The following is a 9,551-nucleotide window of genomic DNA, read 5'->3' as shown; positions in this document are numbered from 1 at the left end:
GTGTTTTCCTTTATGCATCTCGAGGAAAAGTTTACATTTGTGTGTAAATTTTTAGTTCTCCTATATTGTGATACTGGGAGACTCTTGAAATTTGTCAAGGTTTCATGTAAACATCCTGCATCCTCATTACATCTTAGAGTGTTTGGTCTGGCAGTGACTGATGGACAAGCATGCCACTGAATCTCCTTGTGAGCTTTGGCAAAATGAGCTGGGAGGCTGATGGCTCTTTTCAGTGGACTAGGACATGGTACCAGTCACCTTCAGGTGAAAAACCCATTTCTTTGGAAATGCTAGAGAAATCACAGACTCACAAAAGTGAGTAAATACTTTGGGACTGCTGCCTACCCCTACCCCTACCCCACCCACACACAACATAGGCAGCAGTGAGGCTCCTATGACATGAAGACATAAAGAAGAATGTTCTTGTTACACCCAATCCATTAAACAAATAATGTTCTTATACAGCACACATTTCCATTTGTTTGGAGTGGCTTATATGCATTGTTTATACAGTCTAGCACTCTCTCAAAGTCACCCTGAGCTCTGTGCTTCTAATACTATTCATTAACTTGCCCAGTATTGTCAGACCAACAAAAAATCAGAAGTTATCATCCTATGCTCTTGATAACCTTTTATCATGGTCTTGCAGGTTGATTTAGTAGATCTAAAGTGACTACCCTTTTCCAAAGAATAATTCTGGAACATTCATCATTTTCACGCTAATTTAATATTTCACTTTTATTATATATTGGTGATTGGAAGAGGTGATGAAGAGTAGTATTATAGCTGAGAAAAATCACAACCAACAGAAAGGGGGAACTACCCCCCAAAGTTCTTCCCAACGGAGGAAGCTATCTTTATTTGTATAAATAATGAAATTACTCTCTTCCTATCCAAAATCTTATCTTGTGGCTTTCATGAATGGAATTGGAAATGAAGAAACTAGCAGTACACATTGTTAGTAATTTTTATGAAGGTATATGTGTGCGTATTTGGTGAGGAGGTGCAAAATGGGAAACACATTGATAGAGTGAATATGTCATGACACTGATCGGTCAGCACAACAAGACTAAAAAAAAATTGCATTTACCTTATTTCTGTTGCAATTATTTTCACCAGAACAGTCACTGAAATAGTAGAGACAATCATCTAAGGACTTGCCTCCACTTTAACTCTAGTTTGTCTTTCTGCTAGAAGTCTCCAGCAGAAGCCTCCTAGCTGACAAATTACAATTCATGTTACAGAGTTCATGTCCGGAGTTATCCTTGTTATACCTGACTCAAAAATCAACCTGCCATCTATGACATAATAAAAATTAAATGTCTCTTAATCACAGCACTAACTAGCAAGATACAGACATAATTATATATTGAAATTGTCTAGGCTCTGCTAATTCTAATATTGAGATATTTCAAAAGAAAAAACAATGTCACGTTATATCTCCAATTCATTAATAAGCATGTTTTTTAACCCACTATTCTTCACGCTGTATTAACATGTGACAGGGGTCAAGATTACATTAAATTATAGAAAAATTACTATAATTAACAGTGCCATTTAACAGCTTTATAGGTAACTGCTGTTCTTTAATTTGCTCTGAACAAGTTCTACTTTTCACTCTACTTCAGTGCTTTTTTACTCAAAATTTTTGGAACTAGAAAACATAATTTTTCTCAAAATAAAAATAAAAATAATAATAAAATATAATATGGTTTCATTTAGTTTCTTTTTCAGACTGCATTATCTTGTTAAAGTAATAATAGAAGAGAAAGATTATGAACAATGGATAAAAAATTTCCTTGATTGTAAACAGAGAAAATTATTTGTTTGTTTATTTTCTCCCCTTGCTCAAAGCTTATTCTCCACTTACATGACTTTTGGCCACCATTTAACTTCCTGATTTCAGAAGCAGATCTAATGGAGAATTTTGTTTTGTCATTGGACACAAATCAAAAGCTCTTTATCACTAAAACCCCTAAATGTTCATGACTTAAGCCTCCCATACCCTTCTTCCCTCCCTCCCTTCTTCCTTCCTTCCTTCCTTCCTCTCTTTCTGTCTCTTTGTCTTTCTTTTTTCTTCTACTTTCTCTTTAGAGAGATATACTTTGCCCCCATCTAATGTGTATGACAATAAGTCCATGACCAAAGAGAAAATTATTTAAAAGAACCAGAACTCTCTTCCAACATGGCTCAAGATAACTCTCCAAACAAGACCATAGCAATGAATCATAGACACAGCCACACCAAATTCACAGAAGATCAATTGAAAATCCTCATCAAAGCATTTGACCAAAATCTTTACCCAGGTTATGCTATCAAACAAAAACTTGCTTTAGAAGTCAACACTGAAGAGTCTAAAATCCAGATTTGGTTTCGGAATTGAAGAGCTAGGTATCAGGGCCAGAAAAAATCAGAACCCGATAAGGAGTTAGAATTAAGCCAAGACCAAAATCATCCTGAAAAGGACATTCAAAGTAGAGAAGACAGATGGTGCTGTACCTGCTATAGAAACCAATTAACTCGAAATTCAACCTTGAAAAGTTAAACCATTACATTGATTAACATACTTGCTTAGCTGGCTTTATGCATGTAGACTTTAGCAACTGTCCTAATAAAAAGAAGCTTCATTCTGGAGTTGGGGCTTCATTCTGACTCGAGTATGAGGACCTTCACTTAACTGCATTTTGTTTGCAGACTCATCTTTTGCGACTCCAACTCTGGCCATATACTCTGCAACAGTACCAGCTATACTTCCACACAATTACACAACCTCATTGAGGCATTTATGAACAACCCATATCCTGGCATTGATTCCAGAGAGCAACTGCTAAGGAAATTGGCATTCCTGAATCAAGAGTCCAAATTTGTTTTCAAAATCAGAGATCCAGATTCCATGTCCAGAGAAAAAGAGAACCTGATGATGAAGACTTAGAACAGAGACAAGACCAGGAACAGGATCTCTGAGATGAGAGAGTTCAAAGCATAGAAGCTACAGAAAATGGCACCAATATTATTATTGGTTATCTTATTTCTCCAGAGCCAGAGCAAGACGGACAGACAGTGACATGCAATGTATTTTATATCTTCGGCCTGGACTCTAAATCTCTCTTGCTCATCTTGGAAACGTGTTTTTCTGAACACATCTTCAGATTTTCCAGAGATGAGCCTACTGGAGACACTAAACAGGACTTCAGAAGGCAGAGACAGGAACATGGTGCCAGACAGCCCGATGGACTGATCCTGGACCGAGAGTTCAGCAGATCTCAAGGACAATGAAATTAAACAATATCATTTTTCAGTCATCATAGTAATTGTCATTTAAAAAATAAAAGATTTTATTTTTAAGTAATCTCTATACCCTATGTGGGCCTTGAACTCACAACCCCAAGACCAAGAGTTACATGCTTCACTGAGCCAGTCAGGCACCCCAACTGTGCTTTTTAATAAGAAACATTGACTTGGTCTTCATCCCAGTTTTCAAGCACAGAGCTTCTAAACTTTGGAGTTTCCTATGATGAGAGAAATTAGACGATTGGCACTTTCAGTCCTTCCTCCTGGACCTTCAGGAAGGAGGGAGGGGCTAAAGGTTGAATCAGTTGCTAATGGCCTATGATGTATTATTTTTTTTATTGTCATTCCAGTATAGTTAATAAAGTTAATATATTTATTTATTTATATTTAATATATTAATATAGTTAATAAACATAACAGTGTTATGTTAGTTTCAGGTGTACGATACAGTGATTCAACAATTCTGTATATTATTCAGTGCTTATCATGATAAGTGTGCTGTTAATCCCCATCACCTATTTCACCCAACCCCCAACAGCCTCCCCTCTGGTAACCATCAGTTTGTTCCCTATAGTTAAGAGTCTGGTTTTTGGTTTGTCTCTTTATTCCTTTGTTCACGTGTTTTGTTTCTTAAATTCCACATACAGGTGAAATTATATGGTATTTGTCTTTCTCTGACTGATTTATTTTAACATGTGATTTTTTTAACTTATTTTTTTTAGTAGTCTCTACCCCCACCGTGGGGCTTGAACTCACGACTCCGAGATCAAGAGCTGCATGCTCTACTGACTGAGCCAGCCAGGCATCCCTTGATTTATTTTACTTAGCACTATATTTTCTACATCCATCATGTCATTACAAATGGCAAGATTTCATTCTTTTTTATGGCTGAATAATATTCCATTATATGCATATACCACATTTGGTTTAACCATTGATCCATGGATGGACACTTAGGTTGCTTCCATCTTTGGGCTCTTGTGAAAAATTATACGATAAACATGGGTTTACAAATACATATTTAAAATCTCTGTTTTCGATTCTTTGGGTTATATATCCAGAAGTGAATTGCTGGACCATATGATAAAGGATTTTTAACAGACATTATGAGGCAGGTATTTTAAAAAGTAAACACTGTGACCAAATACAGATTTCTATAAGGAGTGTGGTAATTTCAAATATTCTAAAATTTCATACCCAGTTAATAGCTAAATTTCATAAAAATTAAAAGTAAAAATCTTATATAATAGATGGAACCCTTTAATTTATGGATACACATACATACACAGAAGATATCTGATATATATACTTTAATTAAAAATTTTTTTTTACATTTCTTTATTCTGGAAAGACAGAGAGAGACAGAGCATAATTGGAAGAGGGGCAGAGAGAGAATGAGACACAGAATCCGAAGCAGGCTCCAGGTTCTGCAGTGACAGCACAGAGCCCGACATGGGGCTCGAACCCACAAACTGTGAGATCATGACCTGAGCTTAAGTCGGACACCCAACTGACTGAGCCACCCAGGTGCCCCTATACATTAATTTAAAATAAGTTCATATTCTAGGTCAGTACTCTCCAAAAGAAATTTCGGTGCTGATGGAAATATTCTATATTGGTGTTGTCCAATATAACAGCCACAAGCTACAGCTGACTACTAAGTAGTAGAAATGTGGCTAGTATGACAGAGGAATTGCATTTTTAATTTAATTTATTTCAATTTAAATGTATATAGTCACATGTGGCTAGTGGTTACCTTATTGAACATTGCAGATCTAGAAAGTATTTTGTGACCGATTTCATTCAACATTACATTGGTATCCATCTTTTCAATTTTATAAATGTGCTCCTCAAATAGTGGCACCCATTTATTTGATGGCATTAGTAGGTTAGAAAGTACAATGTAAAACTATGTTTCAATAACCGCAAAACTGAAACCATGCCCCAAGGGTTAATGAAGTTAAAACTAGGAGAAAATTTTATTCATGTTTTTTAGAGAACTGTTTCCAATCAGCTATTGAGCCTTTTCAGATCCCACTAATAAATCCACTAGCTGTCTCTGCAGAAGCCTGAACTCAAGGTCAACTGATAGGGTCCCAGCCCATGAAAAAAGAAGGCCCTGCATTCCTTACTCAAGAAAATGAAAAAAAAAAAGAAGAAGAAGAAAGAAAGAAAAAGAAAATGAACCCCAGACCCCATCCAGTTTATGCCAGCTCCTGGAGCATACCTATAGCTGCTTCCCCTTACCCTAAGATAACACCTTACATTAGGTGCAGGGTTTTGCTTCATTCTGGTGCTAAGTCTTTACCACAAAATGAACATGGATGAATATCATGTATATGTTTGCTTAGTACCCATGCTCCATCTTTGCTCATAATAGACCCCACCTTTTCATCAATATGTATGTAACCCCAGCCCATCTGATTATTAAAAACTTGTTCTCTCTCCTTTCTGGGAGGTGGATTTGAGCCTTGCCCTCTTACCTCCTTGTCTCCTCATCTGGCTGCCTCTGAAATAAACCCTTTCCTTGTTGAAGAAAAAAAAAAAGAATCAATCTCTTTTTCTTTCAAGGATCACTTTCTCCCATCCAAGTACTAACCAGGCCCGACCCTGCTTAGCTCTGAGTTCAGACGAGATCGGGCGCATTCAGGGTGGTATGGCCATAGACTCAAGGATCACTTTCTAATTGTGGACCTAGAAGGGTGATTTTACAGAGAATATTTATGTTGTATAGATGTGTGGTCCAATGTGATCCTTAGACTGTGATAGTAAAACAAATACATACCTAATACTTGAAGGAAAATATTGAATGTATAATACTAATAATATTTAGAAGGGTACTAACTTTGTTAGTATAGATTAAGGTTCATATTGATATTTAAAATAATAGCATAGGAGTGCCTGGGTGGCTAAGTCAGTTAAGCATCCAACTTCGGCTCAGGTCATTCATGATCTCACAGCTTGTGAGTTCAAGCCCCGTGTCAGGCTCTATGTTGACAGCTCGAAGCCTGGAGCCTGCTTCAGATTCTGTGTCTCCCTCTCTCTCTGTTCCCCCCCCCCCCCCGCACTCACACTCTGTCTCTCTCTTTCTCTTAAAAAAAGAAAAATAGAAAAAATAATAGCATAATTGTATGCTATGCTGAAGAAACTAGTGTATTTATGTATACATATCTATATATTTTTATAAATAGATATACATATATATGTTTATTAAAATAGCTATAACTGCTTTAAAATATTAGAGGATTATCACAGAGCTCTGGATTTTCATTGTTGTTTATATTGAACACCTGACCATTTTTCATTTGCCGTCATTAACCAAGTATAGCTTTTGACCTTAAAAGGGTAGCATTTACATAGGAAAGCTCATCTTACCAGGATGCATGATGATATTCCCCTAAAGGAATAATACATATTGCAAATTACTAGAAAAAGGTCATTATTGTATTAAGTAAAATACTGTGTTTTTTTTTCAAAAATTCAGATAGGTATTAGCTTCTGAATGAGAATACTTCAAAATTATATTTTTCAAGCTTTTCCTAATCTACATAAATATAAGACTGCTTTAGAGCCCATTAAAAATTGGAAGTTTTATTTGCTAGAGTTTAACAATTTTGCGTATTTTTAGGTCTGCATATGTAAGGCATTCAAGATCAGCCTAGTGAGTTACAAGCAAAGAATCAGAATCTTTTCGAAAAAATCTAACAGATCATTCATTTTTAAAAAGGTTTTGAAACCTTTTCTTAAAGTATTATTATAATAAAATCTCACTGCTATAGTAATGAGAGACAAGCATCACAAATCATGGCATTATGTAGCAGTAAAATAAAAATATGGGCAACTGTGATATTATCTAATATTACTTTCTCATTTCTAATAAATATTCTATAATCATTACATGGAACCTTACATCTAAATTTCTATGTTTAAGGTTTTTGTTGTTGTTAGTTTGGCGATTTTGCATGTAATCAGTGTAAGAATAAGAGGATTCAACTTTCTTATTTATATATGCAGTAAATATTTCATAGCTTTCTCAATAACAATACACTCAAAAGTCTTCATAGTTGAATAACAAATTTCCAAATTGCATAAAAATGTAGAGTATTGTGCTTAAGAAAAAAAATAAGCATTTTTAAAAAGCTGATACAAATGAAATAGCTGACAAAAGGCATTATAAGACTTATCTTTGATTTCTTGTTCTTAAATTGAATGAAAAGCACAGACAAATGGGCAGTGTTTTTGTTTTTGTTTTAGAGAGAGAGAGCACACATGAGCAGGGAAGGGGCAGAGGGAGAGAATCTTAAGCACACTCCACGCTCAGTGGGGAGCCTGAGATGGGGATCCAAAATCAAGAGTCAGACACTCAACCGAGACTGACAGTGTTTTTGTTTGTTTGTTTGTTTATGAATCTATAGTAAATTTAAATGTGAATTTCATTAATCACTTTCATTCCTTCAACAAATATTTATTGAGTATTATTGTGTTTGACATGATGAGCTAGATTGGGAAGAAGTGATAAGATCCTCAGGAAACTCATGAACTAGTGGAGAAGTCAAATATAAAAGCATATTATTATAAAACCTATATTGTAAGCATGTTAATATATAGGTGCACCCAGTATAATGTTATTTACTACAGAGAATATTACAATAATCTTCAGTAACTCTCATACTATGGTGAGTCAATTGTTAATACTGGAAAGGGTTTTTTTTAATGTACACAAAAATAATAAGTTGATAATAGGACAGAGACACCGGCATACTTTATACTTCAAATTGCTACTCTGAAGATATCATCCAAGATCAAGACAATAGCTCTTATTTTGATTCTAAACATTCAGTGACTTCTTGAGTGGAATGGTGAGAGGGATATTAGAGGAAGATGAGGTAATTTTTAGATTAAATAGGGTAATTTAGAGAAAAGAAGTCATTCCTCTAGGATCTTTGTGAAAAGCAATACATTATTCAAGAGTTTGAGTTCCATTTCATTTCTTAATTTCGCACGTTGAGAAACTAAAGATTTCTCTGTATCACTTCTATAGACACCATACACCTAATCTCTCCTAACCTCTGTCCTTGTCGTCTTCTGCCTGCCTGTGCAATGTTTTTGTTTTTTAGCTGTCTTTACAGTTATTGTATGATTCTCAACTACTTAATGCAAATAACTTGGTTGGATTTTAAGTGCAAGTATTAGGATCAAATTAACTCTAACAAAAATAAAATGTTTCCACAATAGACGAAACTAATTCAATTTATGACCAAGTTTCTGCCCATGTAAGCAGATGCGATCCTACCTTCTCAATCCTCATAGCCATTACTGATTATGTTCATCACATTTGATTTGCAGCCAGTGATCTGAAATATCTTTAATCAATAAGCATTTAACTAGACACAAAGACATCTAACTATTATATGTTTACTTTTTGCATTAATATCTACATACAAGTTTCTGAAATTCACTTTAGTTATCTCATCATTTAACAACATCTGTATTTTACAGTTTTGTAAAATACATTTTCTTTTATAGCAGTCATTTTTTTCATGTCTTTGACTTATATACTTCGTTGAGTTTTGACTTCCCTGATTTTCCAGATCTGTGACTCTCACGCCATTATTTTCATCACTTTAAGCATGTTTATGGGCTATCTATATATCTATGTTTTAGCTATGATCTACATGAGCAAAACTGAAACCTTTCTGGTGTATCTGCATGTGGTACTAATACAATGTAGGCAAATAAACACAGCTACTCACAAACATCAAAAAGTCAATATAGATGTAGTGCTTTGACTTGCAGACTCAGCTTCTCATTTAGACATTAGCAGATAGACAGCTATTCTTTAACAACAGATGAGGCAGGTCAATTCAAGTGTGTGAAAAGTCACCTTGCTAGATCTGCTCTGCCAGCGGAGATATGTAGTTACAGATTCCACTAGCTGTCTTCCGATTGTTATTCCCCTCATTAACATTAACTTAGCATATATAGTCAGCTATACACTATACTTAGAGCTTGCCACAAATAGCTTTAAGTCTACAAGACAAAAGAATTCTAGCAGACCATAGAGTCAAGAAATTTCTCACCTTTTTGTCCTCATTTAAAATTTTTTAAAAATATTTTTATTTATTTTTGAGAGAGCGAGAGAGAGAGAGGGAGAGGTGGAGGGAAGAGAGAGAGGGAGGAACAAAATCTGAAGGAGGCTCCAGGCTCTGAGCTGCCAGCACAGAGCCTGACACAGGGCTTGAGCTCAGGAACTGCAAGAT

General features: G+C 35.3%; 1 pseudogene; it reads left to right on the top strand.

The window, feature by feature from the left end:
- Positions 1 to 2,185: 2,185 nt before the first annotated feature.
- Positions 2,186 to 2,964, top strand: LOC106965712 (double homeobox protein A-like; annotated as a pseudogene).
- Positions 2,965 to 9,551: the final 6,587 nt, after the last annotated feature.

This window comes from Acinonyx jubatus, chromosome B4, assembly GCF_027475565.1.
Source record: "Acinonyx jubatus isolate Ajub_Pintada_27869175 chromosome B4, VMU_Ajub_asm_v1.0, whole genome shotgun sequence".
In the NCBI taxonomy this organism is placed as follows: domain Eukaryota; kingdom Metazoa; phylum Chordata; class Mammalia; order Carnivora; family Felidae; genus Acinonyx; species Acinonyx jubatus.
Note: the sequence above shows the minus strand (reverse complement) of the source record. Positions and strands in the feature narration are given on the sequence as shown.